Below are 27,551 nucleotides of genomic sequence, written 5' to 3'. Positions count from 1 at the left end.
CGGGGGGGTGGGGGGGCTACTGACCAGGATCAAAATAAATTGTGGAAAGTTGTGACCATCATGGGCACTAGCCTCCATAGTATCCAGGACATCCTCCAAAAAGGCAATGTCCATCATTAAGGACCCCCACCACCCCTGGACATGCCCTCTTCTCATTTGCTACCATCAGGTAGGAGGTACAGGAACCTGAAGGCACACACTCAGTGATTCAGGGACAGCTTCCCCTCTGCCATCCGATCTCTGAGTGGACATTGAATTCATGAACGCCACCACCTCACTAATTTTTTTTTTGCACTGCTTATTTAATTTAACTATTTAATATATATTCTCGCTGTAATTCAGTTTTAATTATTATGTATTGAAATGTACTGCTGCTGTATAACAAATTTCATGACATATGCCAGTGATATTAAACCTGATTTTGATTCTCATCGAGGATGGCGTTTATCCCCACGGTACCCAGCTACCTCAAAACACCTCTGTCACCCGGGGGTGCCATGTGTTCCTTTTCTACAGCTACCCAGGCATGCTTCCCCCCCCCCCCCCGGGAGGTCAGCCTAGCTGCCCATCTCCAGGACAGAAGATAACTACATTTGTCAATCCCAGGAGCAGGTTAACTAGGACTTCCTCCACCCTCCTGCTTGGCCCCTCTGTACTGGATGGCCAAAGATGAGGAGAGTGGGGCTAGAATGCAGCTGGAAGGTTTTTGTCCCAGCCGGTGTTGTAGCAGGGAAGGTGTTGTCCGTATTTCTTCCAGCCGCTGAGCACTTCAAGGCTACAGATGCAGAAAGACAAAAAATTGTGTTGTTTTGTTTTTTGTTCCCTCCCCCTCTTCCCCGTTCCAGGAACTGATCGTGGGATTTAACCTCGAGGGGAGGGAGTGGTAGACACAGTAAGCTGGGAAATTGACCTGGGGAGGGCCCACTCACCAGTGCGTTCCTCTCCAGTGTTACCGTACGCTACAAAGGCAGCACTCTGCCGCAGTGAACTGGCTCAGTGCGTTGTGTCCCAAAGCCACTGGCCCTTGACAAGTGAGTTGCTGCCACTGGAGCGCGGAGTGCCAGGGCCTGTGGGAGCCTGAACAGCGCTGGTCAGATACGCCAAGCAGTGCTCATGTGAGTGGGACTATTCTCATTGTTAAACCTGCAAATTACTTATTTGGAGATGCAGCGCAGTAACGAGCCCGAGCTGCCCAATTACACCCACGTGACCAATTAACCCGTCCGTCTTTGGAATAGGGGTGGAAACTGGAGTACACGGTGGTAACATACAAACTCCTTGCGGACGGCAGCAGGTCACTGGCACTGTGAGAGCACTACATCAATCACTTCAACACTGGCATCCTGACTAACTATCAGATTTATTGCTTGCTGAGGTAGTGGGGCAATGGAAAAGTTGCCTGCAGCAGCATCGTGGGTGTGACGATTCATATAACACACAATGTAAATTATAAATAAATTATGCAAGACAGTGAAGGGGGGGGGGGAAGCCTGCAAAATTGGACACTGGTGCAAAATCAGTGCTTTCTTGATACCGAGGTAAAACGGCCAAAGTAGTTCCTCTCCGCATTGGGCATGATGCACCATCAATAACTCACTCTGAGACGTAAGGCGAGATATCGGCTTTTATTGACTGGAAGAAGGAACCAGGAGTGAGTGTCCATCATACCATGTCCTGGAGACTGAGGCCGAGCGTCAGGCCTCAGATCGCCTTTATACAGGGGCCTGTGGGAGGAGCCACAGGAGCAGTCAGCAGGGGGCATGTCCAGACAGGCACATAGTTCACCACAGGGCAGCAACCTTGTCTGATTCCTTTTCACAAGGCCAAGTTGCTAGCTCAGTGCTCAACCCAGCACAGGAGCATGCAAGGAGCCGGATTCAAACCCAGGACCGCTCACTTTGAAATCCGGTGCAGTTGCCAGTTCTCCACTGGCTGGCTTAACGTGATCAAAGACCGCAACGCAATCCCTTTGGTTGTCTGACAATGACAAGGAGCCTGTGTGAGAGTGTTTTTAAAGTGGAAAAGCATTAAACTGGGGCAGTTCCACTCTTTCAACCTCAGCAGTTTGGGTCCAATGCATCACATCACTGTAGATCTCATCTATCCAGTCTACCTGAGCTGACTTCGTATGCTGGGGTGGGCATGTCCCTAGCTCTGGGGTACAAAGCCACCGGTGCCCCCTCGTGGTGTGGCCCACTTGGCGAAGTGGCGCACTAGGGTGCGGCCACTGTCACATGCAAACAGCCACTTGAGACTGCAGGTGAGAGCTGAGTGCCCCGTGGGGACCAAAGGTGGGCAAACTGCCGCAGGAATGGACATGACAAGCCCCTTCGCCAGAGGTGCTAACTCTCCCCGGACATTCCATATACCCCAGTCCATATAATAATACCAATTACTATCTTAAGGTTGACTTTCTTGCAAGCACTTGTATGGGGAAAAAGAGTTTACGAAAAACTATACATAAACAAAGTCTGTCAAACACCCAATGTGCACAAGAAAACAAAAATATTGCAAAATAACAACAAATAATACCAAGAACGTGAATCGCAAAGATTCCGTGAAAGTGATTGTCGGTCGCAGAATCTGTTTAGAGTTGAGGTGAATAGAGTCATCCACACTGGTTCGGGAACCTGTTGGTTGAAGGGTAGTAACTACTCCTGAACCTGGTGGTATGGGACCCAAGGCCTCTGTACCTCCTGGCCAGTTGAGATCACGATGGACTGGACTGTATTCACCACTGTCTGTAGCCTTTTCCATTCCCGGGCCCTGGTGTGTCCATACCAGGTTATGCTTCAACCAGTTAAGGTCCTCTCCACTGTGTACCTGCTGAAGTTTGTCAAAGTTTTATGCAAAGCCAAATCTTTGCAAACTTCTAAGAAACATTTGAGAAGTATAGATAGTCCAAGCAGGCTCTTTCCCACTGAGTTTAGGTGAGACTAGAACCAGAGGTCATGGGTTAAAGGTGAAAGGGTAAATATTTAAGGGGAGGGTGGTGTGAGTGTGGAGCAAGCTGCCAATGGAAGTGGTGGACGTGGGTTTGATTTTCAACATTTAAGAGAAATTTGGATTGGTGCCTGGATGGGAGGGATATGGAGGACTACAGTCCAGGTGCGGGTTTACGGAATGAGGCAGCATGGACTAGATGGGCCAAAGGAACTGTTTATGTGCTCTGACTATGAAAGTCGAGGATATTTCATATCTGGATGTTATTGATAGAGCAGCATTTATTACCCATAATTAATTATCTCTGAAATAAGCCAACCAATTGGTGGGGCCAGAGTCATGTACTTGTCCGGGGCTGGAGGGCAAATTTCCTCCTCTGACAAGTGTTAGTCCACCAGCCTGTTTCTTATGACAATCTGGCAACTCTGTGGTAATTATTTATTGGAAACTAAATATTAATTGAATTCACATTCCACAGATGCCAGTCTAGGTTATCAGTCAAGTGCTTTGACCACTGCAGTACTACGACCATCAGATTCGTACAAAGAGAACAGGGACAGGTTAATCAGTGATCAAGCAGAAAGTTGACTATTAATCAGCACAATCGTGTTGCAGCACCTGCGGTACTGATTTGGGATTCAACTTCCGTTGCTGCCTGTAAAGAGTTTGTACCTTCTTCCCGTGACCGTGTGGGTTTCCTCCGGGTGCTCTGGTTTCCTCCCACAGTCCAGAGGTGCATGGTTATGGATTGTGGACAAGCAATGTTGAATTGCAACACTTGCGGGCTGCCCCCAACCCATCCTCGGAGTGTGCTGGTTGTTGAGGCAAAATGATGCATTTTGATGTATGTGTGACAAATAAAGCTGATCTTGTCTCTTTTAATGCAAAGTATCGTGTCACCTAAGAGTAATTGGAGAGAGAAATCAACATGCCCATCGTTACTGACCCTCACCATCCGAGACATGCCCTCTTCTCATTGCCGCTATCAGTCAGGTAGGCAATACAGGAGTCTGAAGACACACACTCCCTACTTTAGGGATAGCTTCTTTCCCTCTGCCGTCAGCTTTCTGAACAGATCATGAACCCATGAGCACTACCTCAGTTTTTCCTCACTTTTTTCATTTTTTTTTGTTATTTTCTATTGCAACTTAGTATCTTTTATGTATTGCACTGCAAAACAACAGATTTCACAAACCACGTCGGTGATGTATCAGATTCTGATACAGTACAGAAACAGGCCTATTGGCCCATTGAGCCTGTGCTGACCATCACCCACCCATCACTACAAGGATTCCCAATTTTTTTTTTATGCCATGGACCAAAACCATTAAACCAGGGTTCTGTGGACCCCAGGATTATAACCATTTGCTGAGGAACTGAAGTTCTTCTCAGAGTCCGCAACAGAGTTAACAAATTTAGGATGTGCTGATCTAAGGCCTCAAATATTCCCTAAAGATTAGAATTAAGAAAAACAGGCTTAAACTCGTGCGCTCCAGGACGAAAAGCCCTAGAATATCCAGCCCCTTCTTGTCACTCGACCCTTCCAATCCTGGTAGAGATTGAAGATTGGATGGTCAGTGTTTTTCCCCAAGGTACAGGAGTTTAACACTGGAGGTCATGGGTTAAGGTGAGAGGGAATAGATTTTTTTAAAAAGAGAAATCTTTTTCACATGGAGGGTATGGATGAGGTGGCTCTGCAGGTACATTTATTGGTTGGGTACATGAATAGGAAAGGTTTGGAGCAGGGCTTCCCAACCTGGGGAGAACAGATTCCTTGGTTAATGGTAAGGGTTTGGAACCTCCAGTTTAGAGGGAAATGGGATTAGCTCAGCTAGGCACCTTGGTCAACATGGATGAGATGGGCTGAAGGGCCTGTTTCTGTGCTGTGTGACTCTAATTCAATTAAAGCTGACTAATAAACTGTGGTGATGAATCACATTTATTATCACAGTCTTGTATAATGTTGGTGAAGTTTGTTCATCTGCTTACTGTGAATAAATCCAGTCGATAACAAGGTACCCACCCTATTTGAGTGCTTAGTGTTTCTAACTGGGGGGGGGCGTGGAATTGGCAAACATTTATGAATGACATTTGATTTTCTTCCGGTGCCACATTTGAAAATAGCTCTACCTAATTTAGATTCAATTAATCAGCCCAGCTACTCTCCAGCCTTGGGTTCTGTGGGGTTTTTTTATTGTAGACTCTTTTGTTTAGCCTCAACTGGGTGTGAGTTCATGGTTTTTCCCCTCCTAATTTGTTATATTCTGTAATTAACTGTCTAGGATCTTACAAAATAGAACTAACCTGGGGCCAGTCTATGGGAGGGTCATAGACGAGGGTAATTGGGGCTTTGCTATGGTTATTGTGACCAGGTTTGTATTAACAAGAGTATTTGGGTGGGAATGAGGGGGTAAAATCCCACCTCATTTGGGTTGCCTCCAAGATCGTCTAACTACTTGAGTTATTGGTCAATGCAATCACGCAGACAGGATAAAGCACACGGAAGTTTGTTGCCTACAGTTCTAGACAGACAGAACATGGAACATAACAGCATTGTACAGACCCTCAGCCTACAATGTTGTACCAACCTTTTAATCTACTCTAAAATCAATCTAACCCTTCCCACTCACAGAGCTGTCCATTTTTTTGCACATCTTTGATTCTCCTAAATGTCCCTAATGTATCTGTCTCTCTCCACCCCCCGGTAGCACGTTCCATGCACCCACTACTGTGTATGGAAGAAAAAAATATACTTCTGACATCCCTTCCCTCAAATCACTTTAAAATTATGCTGCAAACACGAGGAGATGCTGGAAATTCAAACAACAACACACAAAATGCTGGTATTATGCTGCCTTATATTAGCTCTTTCCATTCAGGGGAAAAATATCACAGGTTGTCCTCTCGATCTATGCCTCTTATCATCTTGTACACCTATATCAAGACATCTCTCGCCCTTTTTCACTCTAAAGAGAAACTTTCTAGCTTGCTCAACCTTTCCTTATAAGATGTGTTCTCTAATACAGACAGCATGCTGGTAAATCTCCCCTGCACCCTCACTACTGCATCCACATCTTTCCTATAATGAGGTGACCAGAGCTGAACACAATATTCCAAGTATGATCTAACCAGAGTTTTGGAGAGCTGCAATATTACCGTGGGGTTCTGACCAAAGACAACCTGCAGCATAAATTTTTAAGAGTCGCTTCTTAAATAAATATGCAGAAAGAAATGCGAAACACCTGCGTCGAAGTACTTGGCACATACTTCACAGCCAATGCAGGACAGGGTGTTCCCTGGGTTATTGATAACCAGACTCAAAATCTGACCACACAAGTTCTCCCAATCATTTGTAAAGCATTTTTCAAAGTGGTAAAAGTAATCAAATGTTTGAATGGATACAGTGTACACACGGTGGCCACTTTATTAGGTACAGGTGTGGAACCCGGTTTGATCTTCTGCTCCTATAGTGCATTCACTTCAAGGTTTGACGTGTTGTGCATTCAGAGATGCTCCTCTGCCTATCACTGTTGGTTATCTGAGTTATTGTCACCTTCCTGTCAACGTGAACCAGTCTGGTCATCCTTCCCTGACCTCATTAACAATGTGTTTTGCCCATGGGAACTACTACACACTGGATGTTTTGTCTGTAAACTCTAGAGACTGTTGTGCACGAAAATCCCAAGAAATCAGCCGTTTGAGATGCTCAAACCACCCCAAATGGCACCATCATTCCACGGACAAAGTCACTTAGATCACGTTTCTTCCCTCATTCTGATATTTGGTCTGAAAAACAATTGAACCTCTCGACCATTTTTGCATGTTTTTATGTACTGAGTGAATAGCTGATTAGATATTTCCATTAAGGAACCCACTAATGGGGCTACTGAGTGTTTCTCAGTTTTAATGAGGGGAAGTTTTAGGGTGAAGTGGAAAAAATCATCGGAAGGGTATGCTGAATGATATTGTGCGCAGTTTTGGGCTCATTATCTATGGAAGGACATGTCATTGGAGAGGGTTCAGAGCAGGTTCACAAGAATGGTCCTGGGAACAAAGGGGTTAATGTCTCAGGATCGTGAGGGGAAAAGTGAAATGATTGGGCCTTGCTGGAATTTGGGGGGGGGAGGGGGTGGATCCTATTGAAATCTACCAAATATAGAAAGGGTTAGGTAGAGTGGGACATGGAGAAGATGCTTCCAATAAAATGGAGAAGTCTCGGACCATGGGGCAGGGCATCAAAGTAGAAGGACATCCCCTTAGAACAGAGGCGAGGAACTTCTTTAGCCAGAAGGTGGTGAATCTGTTGAATTTGTTGCTATAGATGTCTATAGAGTTCAATTCATTGGGTATATTCGAAACCAGAGGTTGATGGTTCTTGATTAGTCCAGGTATCAGTGGATAGGAGGAGAAGGCAGGAGGTTGGGGTTGAGATGAAAAATAAATCGGCCATGATTGAATAGTAGTACTGATTCACTGGGCTGAATGGTCAAATTCTTCCACGTCTTATGGTATGGGAAACTAAGGAAAATGGATGTTTCAGACTTTGGATAAATCTCCCTTCGCACGGTTGTCATTAAGAGAACTCTTGCATAACCAGAAGCCTGCCTGCACTTTTGAACGATAGCTGCTGTTGCAAAGCAGAAAATTCACCAGCTGGTCCACACATAGCATGATCCCCTAAACAGCTGCTGTTTCCTAGTTGGGACTTTGGGCCGAGGATGAGGCACTTCCATCGGTTCCGAGACTCTTCCGAGGACAAGTCATTGGGAATATTTAAAGTGGAGGATGAGAGGTTCTTGATTAGTAAAGATGTCAAAGATTACAGGGAGAAGAGGGAGAGAATGGAGTTGAAAGGGATAATAAATCTCGGGCCAAATGGTCTAATTCTGCTCTTGTGTCCTATGGTCTGAGATGACCAATGAGACCATTGTGGGGGGCCTATGATGAATTGGGCAGAATACACTTCTCCACAACCTCTTGATCAGTGTATCATTATGGACTAAGAAGGTATTCAGTCCATTTGAATCCATGCTGTCTCTCAGTAGGTCAGTTTTCATCCAGACCTGCAAATGATTTCCCTCCAAGTGCCTCTGGAGCTCCCCTTTGGGAGCTTTGCTTGATGCTGTTCCCAGCATCAGATGCTTGCTATTCTAAGCAGGGAAAAAAGTTTCCCCACACATTTACTTGTATACGTTCTAGTTGGATCCCTAACTAAGACCTAAATAATATTCATATTTATAATGGTGCCCTATAAGCACCATTCATGCCACTGAGGAACCAGGTAAAGGACACCTCCAATAGTGTTTGAGCACCTCTCCGTGACATTCTAGATTTAAGCTAAGTTTGTCATGGTGAAATACATCTGTGCATCAATGACCAGCACGGCCCCAGGATGTTCTGGAAGCAGCCTACAAGTGTCGCCATGTTTCCAGCACCAATGTCACACGCCCACAACTTACAACCCCTGATCCATAAGCTTTTGGAATCAGGGAAGGATTGGAGGTACCCTGAAGAAACATACAAACTCGTTACAGCAGTGGAAATTTGCCCCCAGTCTCTGTCACTGAAAAGTCCGATGCTAACTGCTGCACAACCATACCGATAATGTCATCATTAACATCCAGTATCAACATCCTGGGGTTTCACCTTTGGCCAGAAGCTCTATTGGACCAGTCATGTTAATAGCATATCGGAGGTTGGATTTCTTTTGGTGAGTGACTCGTCTAACAGTCCCAAGACCTTTCCATCATCTCCGAACATAACTCCGGAGTGTGACAAAGTTGTCTCCACTTGCAGAGGCAAGTCCAGGACAAAGCATCTCACTTGATGGACATCACTTGTTACCCCTATCCTCTTCGGCTGTCCATTGACTTCAATGTTGACTGTACTGCGAGTTTAGTCTCCAACTCAATCCAGAAACTCTACTCCAACACACATTGCTCAGTAATAAGACAGACGGTGTCGTGCTGCCAGTCTCTCTGGGCTTCCAAATCTGATGCGAAGTGGTACACAGGAGTGTAACAGACTTAGCGGATAAGGAAGCTGCCCCGCAGTGACAACTAGCCAGTCTAGTGATGCCATCCGTTGACTAACACTCCGGTTCCTCTGCATGCCACCAAGGTGGCTGTACCATTGACCTTTTGAATTCATCTGCCACAGACGCCATCAGATGCCCTGCTGCCGGTGTCCTTGTTGGGTGCAGCCTTTGCCTGAAGAGGCATAACCTACAAAGTAGCAAAGGCATGCTTACCTCCTAGACTTAGCCAGCCATGATCCTACTACTAGATCTGGTCTAGTAGTATACCGATGGAACATCACCTTCACAGCAAGGTTAGACCTGCCAGAGAATGAATCTCCGCCGCACTTCGCTGATGTTCGGCCAGTGTCACTCCTACGCCACAGTGAGGCGCCAAGGTAGGATTTTGTTGGAGATACTGGATTGTATCTGCTACCTTTCGTAGGCTTTTCCATTCAAGGGTATCGGTGTTCCCATACGAGGCTGTGATGCAACCAGTTAGGGTACTCTCCATCACATACCTCTTGTAGTTTGTCAAAGTTTTAGATGACATGCCAAATCTGTGCAAACCTCTGAGAAGGTAGAGGCATTGCTGTGCTTTCTTTGTAATGCCACTTGCGTTTGATTGTAGCTTCCCCAACATCATGCTAAGTTCTGGTTGAACTTCGCTGCCCAGCATACATGCGAAGTCTTGACACCCACGCTCTGTACTGCTGAAGCTGCTGAGTTCCTCCACCGGTGCGTGCGTGTGTGAGTGTGTGTGTGGCTCTGGAATTCCAGCAGTCTGCAGAATCTGATGCTGCTGTATACTGAATTTTACATCAATGAAAGTAAGCTTTATCCTCATCCTCCCAGTGTTTAAAGAAGGGAGGCTGGGAAAAAATCTGATCAAACTTCAGTCTCTCAGAGTAGTTATAAATCACAGGTATCCTGCGGAAATTGGAAATATAAATGGAATTCAATCTGACAGGTCATTTTGAGCGAACCTTTTCTCTGTTGTTATTTCAGGGCAGCCTGGGCTAAAGTGTCTGTTTGCAGAGTTATGGGGTCTTTTGGTATGAATTCTGTCAGCAGTGATGGGCTGGTGAGGAAATAGCTTCCCTACAGCTGTTGCATGGCTGCAGTAATGATATGGGCCAGCGTAAAGCCATAAATCATCTGGTGCTTTAAGGCATGTTCAGAAAGCAGCATTTACACTGACAGGCTTCCTGAATTTACCAGGAAGTGTCTGGGCAGCACTGATTGATAGCTGAAGAACCGCAGCGTGGAACTATCTTTAATGCAAAGGTATTTGGGGGTTACGTGTTTTGCAAATTCCATTTCTCCTCTAATTTTTAATTCGGATCCAGTCATGGGGTTAATTGTTAATATTCTAAGCAGGGGAAATCATTGAAAGAAAATGGGATGTTTCAGCTAATTTACAAAGAAGGAAATTTACAAAGCTAATTTACAAAGAAGTGTGGCAAATAATTAAGTTAACACAAAACTTTCACAGTTCATTTCCCTTCACTGATGCCAAATAACCTACTGAGATTTCTACATTTTATTTTGGAACCAGAATGTTATTGGAATTGGTCTATTATTGTCACTTGTCTCTCTATACATTGGCGCACAGCAATGGTAACTGTGAGCAGTTTCAAACTCCTGGGAGTGCACACCTCACACAGCCTCTCATGATCCCAGAACACATCCTACGCAATCAAGGCATCCCTGAGCTATCTTGACTTTCTGAGGAGACTGGAGAGAGCTGGACTACACATATCAGTACTCGAGTCCTTCTACGGATCCGCAGTAGAGGGCATTCTCACATGCTACTTCACTGCATGGTGTGGAAACTGCACTGCAGAGGGTAGGAAGGCTCAAATCAACGGTCTTAACAGTCCAAAGCTTCACTAGCACGAGCCTATCTGTCATCAAGGATGTATATACAGAAAGGTGCTGGAAAAGGCTATGTCAGATAGGTTGTTGTGTAATAACCCAGATCTTATTAGTCAGCTTAATGTAAAGGAGCTGTTAGGAGGTAGTGATCATTATATGATTGAATTCATACTGCAATTTGGGAGGGAGAAGCAGAAATCACAGGTATCAGTATCGCAATGGAATAAAAGGAATTACAGAGGCATGAGAGAGGAGGGAGCTTGCCCAGGTGGATTGGAGGAGGATACTGGCAGAGATTGCTGAAGTTTCTGGGAGTAGTTCACAAAGGCACAGGATGGATATGCCCCACAGAAGAAGTTGTTCTCAAAAAGCAGGGCAAGGCAACCATGGCTGACAAGGGAAGTTAAGGATGGCATAAAGGCAGTCAAGGAAAAGTCACATAAGGCAGCAAAAGTGATTGGGAAGCTTTTTAAATTTCAACAAAAGACAAGTTTAAGAAAAACACTAAGAAGGGAAAAGATGAAATAGGAGGGCAAACTAGATGATAATATAATAGCAGGACACTGCAAGTTTTTTTTCTAGTTACATAAAGAATAAAAGGGAGGTGAGAGTTGATATTGGACCACTGGAAAATGATACTGGTGAGGTGGTAATGGGGAACAAAGAAATGACAGATGAAGTTGGTACATACTTTGCTTCAGTCTTTACTGTGGAAGACACTAGCTGTATGCTAGAGGTCTGTGAGTGTCAGGGAGCAGGAGTGTGTGCCAATACAATTACAGAGGAAAAAGTGTTGGGCAGGCTCAAGGTCTTAATGTAGATAAGTCACCTGGAACAGATGGACTGCATCCCAGAGTCCTGAGAGAGGTTGCTGAAGAGACAACGGGTGCATTGGTTGTGATCTTTCAAGCATCCCTTGATTCTGATGTGGTCCCGAAGGACAGAAAGATTACAAATGTCGCTCCACTCTTTAAGAAGGGAGGAAGACAAAAGGCCAGTTAGCCTAACCTCCGTGGTTGGGAAAGTGTTGGAGTCCATTATCAAGAGTGAGGTTTCGGGGAACTTAGAGATGAATGATAAAATAAGTCAAAGTCAGCATGGTTTCTGTAAAGGGAAATCTTGCCTGACAAATCTGTTAGAATTCTTTGAGGAAGTAACAAGTAGGATCGGCAAAGGAGAGACAGTGGATGTCATTTACTTAGAGTTTCAGAAGGCATTTGATAAGGTGCCTTGCATGAAGCTGCTTAACAAGATAAAATCCTATGGTGTTACAGGAAATATACTGGCATGGATAGAGAAATGGCTGACGTGCAGGAGGCAACGAGTGGGAGTAAACGGGGCCTTTTCTGGCTGGCTGCCAGTGATTAGTGGTGTTCCTCAGGAGTCCGTATTGGGTCCGCTACTTTTCACATTTTGTCAGTGATTTAGATAGTGGAATTGATGGCTTTGTGGCAAAGTTTGTGGATGATATGAAGATAGGTGGAGGGGTGGGTAGTGCTGAGGAAGCAATGCGATTGCAGCAGGACTCGGGCAAATTGGAAGAATGGGCAAAAAGGTGGCAGATGGAATACAGTGTTGGAAAATGTATGAAAGTGTATTTTGGTAAAAGGAACAATAGTGCAGACTATTATCTAAATGGGGAGAAAGTTCAAACATGCAAGGGGACGTGGGAGTCCTCATTCAAGACTCCCGGAAGGTTAATTCACAGGAGAGTCTGTGGTAAAGAAGGCGAATGTAATGTTGGCATTTAATTAAGGGGGATAGAATATGAAAACCAGATGATAGTGCTGATGCTTCATAAGACATAGTCAGATGCACTTAGAGTGTTGTTAACCATTTTGGGCCCTTATCTCAAAGGATGTGTTGCCATTGGAGAGAGTCCAGAGGAGATTCATGTGGATGATTCCGGGAATGAAGGGGTTAACATATGAGAAGCATTTGGCAGCTTTGGGCCTGTATTTGCTAGAATTTAGAATGTGTGGGGATCTCATTGAAACCTACCAACTGTTGAAAAGACTATGGTGGATGTGGAGAGGATGCCTCCTCTGGTGGGGGTATCCAGGAATGCTCTGCTACAGACTGCGGTGGAGGCCAAGTCCGTGGGTACATTCAAAGTGGAAGTTGATAGATTCCTGTTTGGTCGGGGCATCAAGGGATATGGCGAGAGGGCAGCGTGTATGGGGTTAAATAGGATCTGGGGTCAGCTATCATGAAATGGTGGAGGAGACTTGATGGGCTGAATGGTCTAACTCTGCTCTTGTGTCTTACGGTAACATCATCCCACCCTCCTTGCTCATGGACTATTTGTCAATACCCATCAGGGAGGAGGCTACATCGCATCCACACCAGGACGACCAGACTTTCTTTCCCCAAGCAGTAAGGTTGATCAACACCTCCACCCACTAACTCGCCCCTCCACGCACCCCCATCATCGCTATCATTTCCTGTCAGTCACCTTATGTACAGACACTCTGAGTGCTAGTGTCATTTTATGGACATCTAATCAATGTGTATGGAAGCTATCTAATAATCTAAAGCTATCTAAAATCTAATTTTGTACTGCATCACCTCTGGAGTAACGATTGTTCCATTCTCCTTTACACTTGTGTACCAGCAGTGACATTAAATCATTGAAATCTCGAATTGTATCAAGTTGCAGTGCAAAGCATGTATTCTATACGGTTTGTGCAGATCAAATCATTACACAGTGCACTGAGGGAGAACAAGGTAAAGGAGTAACAGAATGCAGAATAAAGTGCATCAGCTACAGGGGAAGTTCAGTGAGGGCAGACAGTAAGGTGCAAGAGTATAAAGGTGTTGATTTGTGATGTCAAGGGCCCATCTTGCCACAGTAGGGGACTATTTAGTAGTCTCTTAACAGCAAGGTAGAAGCTCACTTTGAGAGTGGTGTTGGACGTCTTCAACCATTTTGTATCTTCCTGATGGGAGAGAGCAGGAGAATGGCTGGGGTGGGACTTGTTAGACTTATCCCGGCCTTGGTAAAGCATAAAGAGTCCAATGAGGTGATCTGGTCTTGGGATGTCCCAATGCAACATTCCAAAGCATAACGTCATTTATTTTATTTCTCCCATGGGTGGTGCTGGACTTGTTGAGTTCCTAACCACGGAGCCCTGCCATTAACCGAGGCGTCTGTGGACCCCTGGTTGGGAACTCCCACTGTAGCAGGTAGTCACTCTGGATTACAGCATCTGGAGTTCCTCGCCTCTGCATGGAGGGGAGGCTGGTTTCCATGATGTGCTAAACCGTGTCCACAACTCTCAGCAGTTTCCTGCTGTCACAGGCAGAATAGTTGCTGCCCCAAGCCGTGATGTATCTGGGTAAGATGCTTTCTGTGGCGCATCTATAAAGATCAGTTGCGGTTGTCGGGAACGCACCGAAGTTCCTTGACGCTGTTCTGGTGTCCGAGGAAACTCTACTGGAATGTTAGATATTAAAGATACTGTAGTAAGTTGTTGCAGTGGTCTTCTTGTCTTTTGTGGAGACTGTGTTGACTGGCTGCATTGTAACCTAATATGGGAACACCAATACCTTTGAATGGAATATGCTACAAAAAGTAATGGAGTCAGCCCAGTACATCACAGGTAATCCCTTCCAATCATTGAGCACAACTATGTGAAATGCTGTCATAGAAAAGCAGCATCTATCATATAATCATATAACAATTACAGCATGGAAACAGGCCATCTCAGCCCTTCTAGTTCGTGCTGAACGCTTGCCCTCACCTAGTCCCACTGACCTGCACTCAGCCCATAACCCTCCATTCCTTTCCTGTCCATATACCTATCCAATTTTACTTTAAATGACAATACCGAACCTGCCTCTACCACTTCTACTGGAAGCTCATTCCACACAGCTGCCGCTCTCTGAGTAAAGAAACTCCCCCTCGTGTTACCCTTAAAATTTTGCCCCCTAACTCTCAACTCATGTCCTCTTGTTTGAGTCAAACATTTGTTTGAACTTGTTTGAAAATTTGAAAAGTTTGTTTGAAACTCGTCAAAGAGTTTCACCACCGAGGCCATGATCTTTTCTAGCTACTGCCATCAGGTAGAAGGTACAGGTGCCTCAGGAGTCACACCACCAGTTTCAAGAATAGTTGCTACCCCTCAACAATCAGGCCCTTGGTCAAGGGGAATAACTACACTCACTTGCCCATCCATTGAGATGTTCCCACAACCAATGATCTCACTTTAGTGACCCTTTATCTTGTTGTTTCCTGCTCTCATTATTTATTGCTATTTATTTATATTTGTATCTGCAGAGTTTGTTTTCTAAGCTCTTGCTCTTTCACCAATCCTGTTTACAGTTACTTGTCTATAAATTTGCTGAGTATGCCTGCAGAAAAAAGAATCTCAGGGTTATGGATGGTAACATGTATGTAGTCTGATAATAAATCTTACTTTGAACTTTTTTTTGTGGGTATTATCTCCCCGCTGGATGTTATATTCACTTTTTGGTGATTCCCAGTAGTGACCTCAGCAAAGTTAAATTAAATGTATTATCAAAGTGCATGTATGTCAGTAATTAGTACCTTAAAATTCATTTTCTTGTAGGCATTTACAGGAAAATAAAGAAATACAATTGAAATTTATGGAAAAACTGTACAAAGACTGACAAGCAACCAATGTGCGAAGCAAGTGAGTGCAAATGGAAAAAAAATGAGAACATGAGTTGAAGGCGAGTCGGTAGGTTGTGAAATCAGTTCCAAGTTGTGAGTATAGTTATCCACACTGGTTGCTGGGTAATCACTGTTCCTGGACGTGATGGTGTGGTACCCAGGGCTCCTGTAACTCCTGCTCGATGGAAGCAGTGGGAAGAGAGCATGTCCTGAAGATGGATGCTGCTTTCTGGTGGCAACATACCCTTCTCATTTTCTGTAGTTGTTTGTCACATGATATGTGGTAAATAAGTTTATTAGAATCAGAATTGGGTTTATTATCACTGACACACGTCGGGTAATTTGTTGATTTGCAGCAGTACCATGCAATACACAAAATATATTATAAATTATTATAATAAATGGATAAAGAAACCAATAAGTAGTGTCAAAAGAGAGCAAAAATACTGAGGAAGTGTTTGTAGCTCATTGTCCATTCAGAAATCTGGTGGCAGGGAAGAAGCTTTTTGCCACAATTATACCTCATGCTTGTGACAATAATGATATTTGTCACAAGTACAGACGTACCGTGAAAACTTGTCTTGCATATTGTCCATACAGTTCAATTAATTCCAGCCATGCTCTTTGTGCCAGTGAATATTGACAATTGCAAAGGGAACTTCAACCAAGCAAGATCAGACCAGAAGTTTACCCTTGATTACTTCAGCATTTCAATCCTCTTACAGCGTTCTCTCCACTGAAGGTGATCAAACCCAGATGTCGGAAACCATTTACACAGTGTAGGTACTGCTATTTTTCAAGCTACCAAGGATAAACCTTCCCTCCCCCATTTCCAGCCAATGTCCACACACCAGTTCCCACAGGGGGCATGCAAGAGTTCAGCAACACTAGGACCACTTTGATCATTTTTGTTATAATTTATTTTCAATAATAAAATTGTATTTTACTTGGGAATGCTGTCTGTCTGATGTTCTGTGCTTGTGCTGCCTTGGCAAGTAAGTTTTTTTTTATTGCAACTGTGCATACAAGTACTTGTGCAGATGACGATAAACTTGACTTTGACTTTTTAGATTTGGCAGTTGTTGCCACAGTTGCACACATCAGCCCTACACCATCCCACAGAGAAGTGCACTCTTTAAAAATTTGGGACCATCTATTTAAGGCAAAGATGACATTATTTTCCTCTTGGAGGGTCACAATTCCTTGCAGCCCTCTTCCTCGAGGGATGATGGAAGAACAGTCTTTAAATATTTTAAGGAGGTGGGCTTTTGAGAAACTAGGTAGGTGAAAGGTTATTGGAAGGAACCAGAGTTGCAGTCAAATCACCTCAAGCCACAATCTTGGAAAGATCCTGCCATAAATATACCCACCCTTATCAATTCAGAAACTTAAAGCACAGTGTTGTTGAAATCATCAGACTAATACAGCAGACACAGGTATTAAGGCCCAGCCGGGCCACACCATCCACAGCATCCTCCCTGCTAGTCCCATTTGCCTGCATTCAGCCCATAACCCTCAAGCCCCTCCCCTCTATGTACCTATCCAAATGCCTCTTAACTGTAACAATCCTACCTGCCCTGACCACTTCCTCTGGCAACTCATTCCAGAAATCCTCTGCCCTCTGGTTAAAGATGTTGCCTTTCAGCACTCCTTTAAATCTTCTATCTTGTACCTGTGCCCCCTAGCTCTGGATTCCCCATCTCTGGGGAGAACACAATAACCCCTCATGATTTTATAAACTTCTATGAGGTCACCCCTCATTCTCCTACACTCCAGGGAATAAAGATCCAGCGTGGCCAACCCCTCCCCCATAACCCTGGCCCTCCTGTCCCAGCAGCATCCTTGTAAATCTCTTCTCTGCCCTCTCTAGCTTAGCAATGTCTTTGCTAAAACTGTACACAATGTGTTAAGTTTATGCACAGGTTTTGTCATCACTCGGTGCCTTGACCGGTGAAGGCCAGCATGCTGGATGCCTTCTTTGCTACCCTGCCTACTTATGCAGTCACTTTCAATGAGCTCGGTACTTGTCTTCTCAAGTCTGTCTGTTCTACAATACTCATCAGTGCTCTGCCATTCACTGCGTCCAGCCCTGGTTCGGTTGTCCAAAATGTATCACTTCACACTTATTGAAGTTGCAATCCATTTTCCATTCTTGAGTCCATTTCCCCTGCTATTCAAGATCTCCTTGTAACCTGCTCGACCATCAACAGGAATCCCTGATTTAGTCTAATCAATAAAGGTGATAATCGTGCCATTTACAGTCATCAAATTAATTACATAAGTAATGAATTACTAAGGCCCCAGCACACTAACCCTTGGGACATCCCCACTAGTCACGGGACTCCAGTTGGTAAACTCAACCTTCAACCATCCCCCTCTGCCTTCTGTGGCAATACTTGTGGGCTACCCCCAGCACACCCTGGGACTTGGCCATTGACGAAATCAATGTCTGCTTCAGCGTATAATTACAGCAACTCAGTCAGCACCTATGGGAATAAACAGTCGACATTTTGGGCTGAGATCAGAGACCTCTGTGGGTATTGCGGTAGATTTTTAAGAACTTTAAAATCTCTTGTGTCTGTATTCTTGTTGTCTGCTCTGCAGGGTAACAACCCTCTAGACCAGGGTTTCCCACCCTGGGGTCCTCAGATCCCTCAGTTAATGGTAGGGGTCCATGGCATGAAAAAGGTTGGGAATCCCTGAACTAGATTACAGCGCAATACAGGCCCTTTGGCCCATGATGTAGTGCTGCCCGCATTAGCTTCTCTAAGATCACCCTAAACTTCCCTCTTGCCTTCCTCTGCCTATCTAAGAGTCTCTTGAATGTCTCTAATGTATCTGTCTCTACCACCATCGCAGGGCATTCCATACACCCTCCACTCTCTGTGTGTATGTATATTTTAAAAAATTACCTCTGACATCCTTTCCTATACTTTCCTCCAATCACCTTAAAATCATGCCCCCTCATATTAGCCATTACTGCACTGGGGGAAAAAATCTCTGGCTTTACCCCCATTCTACATTGCTTATCATCTTGTGCACCTCTAACAAGTTAGTTCCCGTCCTCCTTCATTCCAAAGACAAAAGCCTTAGCTTGTGTTCTGTGGACTGGTACCATTCCAAGGCTCCTGGGCAAACCAGTGAAGAAAGAAGACTGGTATAACAATGGAACTACACAGCCAAGCTCCTTGTGTATTCCAGTGAAAGTCAGATGCCTGAAACTTTATAACCTGCTGAAGTATCCCAGAGATGCAGAGCAGCTTGCAATATGTTTCCAATCTTCGCTGATTTTCTTTGCCGATTCCCAACACTTACAATTTGTTTCCCTACTCACCCAAGCCCCATCCCGTTTCACTGTAAGTGTGATGGTCCGACTTGGAAAGCGTGCCAGACAACCGTTCACTCGCGCTGTGCGGTTTTTGTTCAGAATAAAAGCCAGAAAGAAATGGCGTCGTCAGGAAAGTAGCCGGACTCGAGAACAATACATCCCGGAGTGGAGCCGTGATTCTTGTGGATCGCGCCCCAGACTTGCATTAAGTTAAATACATTGTTAGCTTTGGATTCTGTACAGAAGGCATGGCTCACTTCACAGTACAAAATCCACCCCACCCTGTCTGCCTGCTTTAGGAGTTGACTGCAACTTCTGAAAGCTTTTTTATTTATTGCATGCACATTGAAATTTACAGTGAAATGCATCATTTGCGTTAACAGGCAACGCACCTAGGGGTGTGCTGGAGGTAGCCCGCCAAGTGTCGTCACACATTCTGGCACCAACGTTCAGAGATAGATAAACACTTTAAACTAATTTCACAGCACATTAAAAACAAAGCTTTTATTGAAAGGGCGAAGTAGTGCATTTTGCAAGAGGATTCCACAAAAAATACTGGACCGAGCAACAGGGCTTCGTAGCAATTGCATCCATCTTCTCATAACTATCATCAGTGAGGAGGTCCAGGTACCTGAAGACGCACCCTCCATAATTATGCAACATGTTCTTCCTCTCAACCATCAGAGTTCTGGATAGTCTATGAACACTACTGTTATTCCTTGTTACACACTATTCATTGTCTATTTTACAGTGAATTTGTCTTTGCATTGTACTGCCATAATGCACACATCATAGACATCAGTGATAATAAATCGGATTCTGAAGGAGGGGAGAGGGTTATCTAATGTTTTGACTCCACGCTTTCTGCCACTACGCGTAAAGAGTTTGTATGTTTTCCCCGTGACTGTGTGGGTTCTCTGGTTTCCCTCCACAGTCCAAAGACGTACCGGTTGGTAGGTTAATTGGTCACTGTAAATTGTCCTGTGATTAGGCCAGGATTAACTTGGGGGGTTGCTGGGCGGCGCAGCTCAAAGGGCCAGAAGGGCCTATTCCACCCTGAATCTCAATAAATAAATGCCTGTTTGAACAAGGTAGTAAAGAGTAACGTAATTTCTATGGGTACAAAACTCAGAATGTTGTGGTGTTACTTTCATTCCACACTAACACACGGAAGTGAATGGTGGACAATATCAGAGCAAAACTAGGGAAGACTCGAAGCTGCAGAAATGTGGTTTTTGAGAAGAATGATGAAAATATCGTGGAAGGAGAGAGCAGCAAATGAGGAAGTGTCGCAGAAATGCAGAATAAGGAGAGAGCCGATGTAATCAGTCAGAAATGGCAGCTGGAATTTCTGGGGCGTGTACTGAGGAAAGGGAAGCTCAAACATCCTGCATTGAGGAAAGAAAAAGTCACAGCCAACAGCACATGACATTAAGTTAAATCAAGGGATGGACAGGCAAAAGTTTTGAAGAGCTTTTGAGAGCTTCTCAGATGGAAGACCATGATCACCCACGTCATATGTCACGGCACATAATGCTGACGACTCTGACACAACAGCACATCAGGGTCTGGTCTCCACCTGCCTGAAATATAAACGGAAAATGCTTAAAGTACTCAGCAGGTCAGGCTGTATCTTTGAACAGCGACTCAGTTAAAGTTTCAGATCTAGAATCATCACTAGTACTGGGAAAGAGGGAAAATGAGTTGGTTTTCAGTAGCAGAGTGGTTGGGGGAGGGATGAGGAAAGCAAAGGCGGTATCTCTGTTAGCAGTTACACGTAGCTTATGTTGCCGTGTCTGTGTTGTGTGTTGCGAATAGCAGGACTGTGGGACACAGCCACAGTAACGGAGGTGGGAAATGACCATATCAGAAACAGGCAGAAAGAGTGGAGTGAGCAAATTAGCTGAAGTTGCAGAATTCATTGCCAAGGTTGCACATGATAGATTGTTTCAAAGCATTAAGACCTATAAGGTCTAGGGCAAATTGGCAGTATGGGTCCAAAATTAACTTGGCAAGAGGAGATGGGGTTCTTTACAAAGGGATGCCTGCGATTTGTGGTGTCCCCACAAAGTTCGGTGCTGCAGACCTTGCTGGTTGTAGCATGCCTGAATGATTTGGCTTGATGGCGGGAAGTTGGGGAAACTTGCATCAGCAGCACTGGTGTTGAGAGGGTGGAGAGCTTCAAGTTCATAGGAGTGAACATCAGCAGTGACTTTCTGATACTTATCCTCCTAATCCAACTATCTCGATGCCAGAGCCAAACGAGAGTATCTACAGATGCTGGAAATCCGAGCAACACACACACAATTGCTGGAGAGCTCAGCAGGCCAGGCAGCATCTATGGAAAAGAGTACAGTCGACATTTTGGGCCGAGACTGAAGCACACCGGTGCCCTTACTCCCTCAAAAGGCTGAAGATATTTGTCAAGTCCCTTTCAACCCTCCCCAATTTTTACCAGTGCACCTGCAGAGAACATCCAATCTGGATGCACCATGGCTTGGACTGCTTGCAGGAAATTGGAAACGTTGTGGATGTAGCTTGGCTCACCATGGAAACCAGCCTCCCCTCTGTCTAGCTTCTTGCTGCCTCACTAAAGCAGCCAGCATAATCAAAGACCCCCAGCCCTCCCTCCCATTCAACAGAACGCTTGTACTGCCAGACTGAAGCACAGCTTCTGTCGTGCTGTTATAATGAATGGTCCCCCAGTATGATAAGATGCACTCTTGACCTCACAATCTACTTTGTTATGGTTTTACAGCTTATTATCTGCCTGCAGTGCACTTTCTATGTAACACTTTGTTTCCTTGTACTGCCTCAGTGCATTGAGATGAAGTTGTTCTTGTGGATGACCCATGTTTTACCTGTACTTTAATCATCATTATCATCATCATGTGCCGTGTTGTATGACATAGGCGATCATGGTCTCATGACCGTGATTGTCCTTGCCAAACATTTCTACAGAAATAGTTTGTCATTGCTGCCTTCTGGGCAGTGTCTTTACAAGTCAGGGGACCTCAGCCATTATTAGTATTCTTCAGAGATTGTCTGCCTGGTGTCAGTAGTCATATAACCAGGATTTGTGATATGTACCAGCTGCCCTCATGGTTTCACGTGACCCTGATTGGGGAACTAAGAAGTTGCTACACCTTGCCCAAGGGTGACCTGTGGGCTAACGGAGGGAAGGAGTGCCTTGCATCTCCTTTTGGTAGAGATGTATCTCCACCCCGCCACCCACTTTTGAACACAAATATAATAATGTGATCAACCACAATTCCAATGACCATAATTACCTACTTAAGTGTAACCGTCTGAATGTAGACAGAATTGCATGTTTAAGCGACGCTGCAGACTGTAACATTGCAACAGCGAGCTGTTGGCCTCCCCTGTTGCTGTGGCAGGAGCGATATCGCACTCTCCCTCGTTGGTGCGAGAGAGGACCTGTTGAGATGTCAAAGTGTTGGGATGGACAGTAGTTTTTGGTGGACTCTAGATCGTTGTCTTTAGGGGCTTACATGGTGGGTGATGAGCATTACACCTCCTTCGGTATAGAAGTACCTCCAGTCTGTCACCCATTGTACAATAGTTAACCTCTACCAATTTACCATGATCAGTAATCTGCAGATGACCTGAAGATTACAGAGTTGATAGTGTGGAAGGTAATCCTATGCTGCCGAGAGATGGCGATATGTTGTTGAAATGGACTGAAAATTGGCAGATGGAGCATAATCCAGACAAATGAGACACTCAGACATACTCCAGGATGGATGGGCTCTCATGGAACTGGATAGACAAACCTTGGGGTACAAGTCCAGAGACCCTTAAAGGTGATTTAAGTAGATGATGTGGTTTTCAGATACTGCCCTTCATTAGTCAGGGCACTGATTACAGGAGCCGTACAGCTATACCGCACAGAAACAGGCCCTTTGCCAAACAAGGTTCCTATCAGAACTAGTTCCATTTGCCTAAATTTGACCCATTAAAGCCAGGGGTTTCCAACCTTTCTTTTCAATGCCATTAACCAATACCATTAAGCAAAGGGTCCATGGACCCCAGGTTGGGAACCCTTGCTCTAAGCCATTCCACTCCATATACCTGGCCAGATGCCTTTTCCGTGGTGTAATTGTCCCAACCTCCATCGCTTCCTCTGGTACCTTCTTCCATGTATGCACTGCCGTCTGTGTGGAGAAACTTGCTTTTCAGATCCCGTTTTAGATCTGTCCCCCACCTGGGAGGAAAGATCCATCTGATCTGCACCCTTGTGATTTTTGCCAACATCCATAAGGTCATCTCTCAGCTTCTCTCGCTCCAGGGAAGGCAGGCCCAGCCTATCCAGTCTCCCCTGATGCCTCGACCTTCCCAGTCCCGGTCATATTCCAGTACATCTTGATGCCACCTTTCTTGTAGCTGGACAACCAATTTACTTTTAGTTCAAGCTTAATTATCATTCAGCCGTGCACATGAATATATCCAAATAAACAGCTTTCCTCCAGGAGTAATGTGCAAAACACATTTACTAACATTCACAGCACAAGGCACGTACTTTGTGAGCATATACCAGGGGTGATTGATAAGTTCATGGCCTGAGGTAGAAGGAGTCAGTTTTAGAAAACCTTGCACATTTATTTTTCAACATAGTCCCCTCCTACATTTACACACTTAGTCCAGCGGTTGTGATTCCTTCTTCGTAGAAGTTGATAAGTTTGTGGCCTAAGGTAGGAGATGTTAATTAACTTCAAACTTTATGCATTTTCACTCAGTGGAACTGCACGTGCATGTAACAAGCTGTATAACTCATCTCCTTCCACCTTAGGCCACAAACTTATCAATCACCCCTGCTGTGGATCACTTCTACAAAGAAGGGATCCGTATGCTCCACGACCACTGGACTGTGTACATGTAGGAGGGGACTATGTTGAAAAATATATGTGTGTGGTTTTCTAAAACTGACTCCTTCCACCTTAGGCCACGAACTTATCAATCACCCCTCGTTTAACTACGATAGCAGAAAAGCAGTCACAAAAAAAATGTAGCCCAGGTCCCTGAGTGTTGTGGTCTGTAGACTGATGGTGCATGGGATGTTGTCCTGGAGCCACGTTTCTGCAAGAACAAGCACGCAGCAGTTGCGTATCTCGTGCCAGTGCAGCCACAGATGAACGCAATCCAGCTTGTCTTCTGCCGAGCGAACACTGGAGGCAGTGCCATTGGGAGGGGCCAGCCCTCAACCCAGCACGGACTCCAGTGCGCCAGACACACCTCTGTTCACCTCTAGCCACGCTACCTCCGGCGCCGCCTCCCCTGTGGGGCTGCAGCAGGCGACCCCCCCCCCCCCCCCCCACGGCATGAGGGCCTGGTCACCTAAGCTGGGACCAGTCACTCAAACATGTGGAAAGATCCTCTCTCTAAACAAAGTGGCGTTCCCTCAGTACTGTACTGGAGATTGGTCACCAAGATGAAACTCGAACCTCTACTGTTTTGATTCAGAGGCAAGAAGATTTGAACCACTGTGCTCCTGTTAACAACATTTAAAGCGACTTTGAGGCCAAGATGTCACAGTGATCCGCTGTTGTTTAAACTGCCTCTTAGAAAATACCATAGCTGTGTGGGACTGAGAGATTTCTGGGAGTCATCTTGGCTTGACTTAAAAGCTTTCTGTAATGGCAAAAACGCTTTCAAAATGCAGCAGGGATATCACACCCACGCACTGGAACAACATCCTCCAACTAACTCGCCATCCAAGGTCAGAAATACCTTGATGTTTCAAACAATATTCAAAGGTAAATTTGATTAGAAAATGTAAGATGCAAACAATTAGTTGACTTATTGCCACATTGATGGAAACAACACCAGGGTCACTGGAGTAAAAAAAAGCTATCTTGCAAATTTATATCTTTATGTATGAAATTAGATTTTAACATGAAATTGGATGGGGAAAACCAGGCCAGTACTGGACCTCGAGAGAGAATTTGTAGAATGTCTAAGGGATGGCTTTTTAGAACAGCTAGTTGTGGAGTCCACTAGGGGATCGGCTGTGCTGGATTGGGTGCTGTGCAATGATCCAGAGGTGATAAGAGAGCTTAAGTTTAAGGAACCCTTAGGGAACAGTGATCACAATATGATGGCGTTCAGTTTGAAATTTGAGAAGGAGAAGCTGAAATACTGACACATTGGAATTTAGAAGGAGAAGCTGAAATACTGACACATTGGAATTTAGTGGAATAAAGGAAATTACAATGGCATGAGAGGGGAACTGACCAAGGTTGACTGGAAAGGGACACCAGCAGGAAGGACAGCAGAGCAGCAATGGCTGGAGTTTCTGTGAAAAATGAGGTAAGTGCAAGAGAGATACATTCTGTCAGAAACACACTGAGTCTCAGCAATTTGCAGAATGGTAAACTTTATTTTTCGAGTCTGCAGAGTCGGACCCAACCAGCTCCTGCAAGATTGAGTGCCGAATTACACTTTGCACAGTTTTTTATACCCTACTTGTTTACGACTTTGTGAATTGCACCCATGTGAGGTGCAGACATTCTTCCTTAATCTCATTACAAAATTACAAATGTGATTACCCTTTGGCCCACTTATCAGCCTCAGCGCATTAACACCGTTATTGTTCAACCGTTAAGCATGTCTTCCCGTTACCCGTATCGCTTCTTTAATCAGCAAGCTATTGTTTCATCCTGATTTTGCAAATTGGTTTATACGTTGCCCTGCAAGTTGCTTTGCACGCTCTTTCTGTGTCAGCACATTCTAAATGGACTCCTTAAGTACCGTCTTTAATTTAATCATTTCTCTCAATCCACCCTTTTTCTTTTTAGAATGTGCTATCAGTTGGGCTTTTGCCACAGGTTTACATAGGCTTCTTCCTCTAGCTCTATTTCCCTTTGTAGGAGTACCTGAACAGGATCAGCTGGGGCCCCTGGTTGCATGACTTGTCTTGCCACCCGAGCTACTAGCTCCCGCAAGCAGGGGATCAGACATGGTAGCAGAAGGAGGACCATCAATTCCCCCTCCTATAACCCCTAAAGCGGTTCGCCACCAGCCTCCTTTTTGTTGTAGTCATAACATTTCTCGTTTACATGCGAGTGTGATACAAAGGACCCTGGAAAAACCGTCATGCCCACCCTTACCGTCGTCCTGCACTTATCACATCCCCCTTCAGCGCTTCTCAACAATAGCAGTATATACATTACAGTCCCAAAGTTCATTCTGTCCGTCTTTTGAGCTTTAGCACCATCGGGTCTTCTCCCTGGACGCAAGTCCATTCTGCACCTTCTTCGGGCTTTACGGGTCCCTTGATTCTCGCGGCGTGGGTCCACCCTTTTTCTTTTGTCCTTACTGCGGCTTCGGTGGTCAGTAGCACCTGGAATGGGCCTTCCCACTGCGGCTGTAACTTCTCTGGCTTCCAAGTCTTAATCAGGACCCAGTCACCGGGCTGAGTTCGGTGGAGTGCGAAGTCCAGAGGTGGGGTTTGTGCGAGTAACCCCTTCCTGCGCAATTCTGCAAAAGAACGAGACAGTGCCTGTAAATAGTCCCTTACAAAGACATCTCCCCCTTGCAGGGAAGGATAGCCCTCCACCTTGTTCCAATATGGAAGGCCAAACAACATTTCATAAGGGGATACTCCTATATCTTTTCGAGGAGCCGTGCGGATTCTTAGTAGGGCCAGGGGTAGACACTTGGTCCAGGGTAGCTTGGTTTCCATCATTAGTTTTGTCAATTGCGTCTTCAGAGTACTGTTCATCCTCTCAACTCTTCCTGAGCTCTGAGGGTGCCAGGGGGTGTGCAGCTTCCACTGGATTCCTAAGGCGTCACAGATTAGCTGGTGTGTTTTTGAGGCAAAGTGTGTTCCCCTATCTGAATCAATAGACCCCATTATTCCATATCTTGGGACTATATTTTCTAATAGGATCCGTGCCACTGTAGGGGCGCCCGCTTTAGTGGTTGGGAATGCTTCCACCCACCGAGTGAAGTGATCCACAATTACTAACAGGTACTTCCATCTCTGAACTTGTGGTAGTTCCGTAAAGTCTATTTGGATCCGATGGAACGGTCGGACGGCTAGTGTTTGTCCCCCCTTATGGGTGGCACGCATCATTTTCTTGTTTACCTTTTGGCAGGTGTAACAGCCCCACACCTCCTGTTGAGCTAGTGTGAATATCCCTTTACAAACATAGTCCCTTAGGATAGTGTCGCACATAGCTTGCACTCCCCAATGGCTTTGTTGGTGTAGTTGTTGCAGTATATGACGAGTTATTTCCTTATTCAGTACTTGCCGTCCGTCGGGGGTCTTCCACTCGCCTTCTGATGTTTGTCGGGCTCCCAGCTGGCTCATAGCGTCTATTTCTACTTGGGTGAAGACTGGTAGTTTGTTAAGCCCTTCCCTTATTGGTATCAGGGTTAGAAGTCGGACCGTTTTTTCCATTGCTGCCCGTTTGGCTTCTTCATCTGCGAGCCGGTTTCCTATTGCTTCCGGGGCTGTTCCTCGTTGATGTCCTGGAACGTGAACCACTGCAATTTCTTGAGGTAATGTTAGGGCTTCCAGAGTCATGCTTATCATTTGTTCGTGAGCTAATTCCCTTCCCCTGGCTGTTATCAACCCCCGTTCTTTCCAAATCTTTCCGAAGGTGTGTACCACTCCATAGGCATACTTAGAATCGGTGTATATAGTGCCTATTTTGTTTCTTAACAGTTGCAGTCCCCTCTGCAAGGCATATAGTTCACAAGACTGGGCTGACCAATTACCCGGGAGC

At 45.1% G+C, this 27,551-nt stretch overlaps 1 protein-coding gene across 2 annotated transcripts in view; it reads left to right on the top strand.

The window, feature by feature from the left end:
* Positions 1 to 27,551, top strand: part of LOC132381003 (prickle-like protein 1) — a 108,618-nt gene that overhangs the window by 15,808 nt on the left and 65,259 nt on the right. Inside the window, exon 2 of one of the 2 annotated variants that reach the window (XM_059950071.1) lies at positions 15,409 to 15,492. The exons of the other annotated variant lie outside the window; for it this stretch is intronic. The gene's annotated coding sequence lies outside the window, so the exon portion shown is untranslated. The remainder of the gene's footprint in view (positions 1 to 15,408; positions 15,493 to 27,551) is intronic. 2 annotated transcript variants of the gene reach the window in all.

This window comes from Hypanus sabinus, chromosome 25 (assembly GCF_030144855.1).
Source record: "Hypanus sabinus isolate sHypSab1 chromosome 25, sHypSab1.hap1, whole genome shotgun sequence".
Classification (NCBI taxonomy): Eukaryota; Metazoa; Chordata; class Chondrichthyes; order Myliobatiformes; family Dasyatidae; genus Hypanus; species Hypanus sabinus.
Note: the sequence above shows the minus strand (reverse complement) of the source record. Positions and strands in the feature narration are given on the sequence as shown.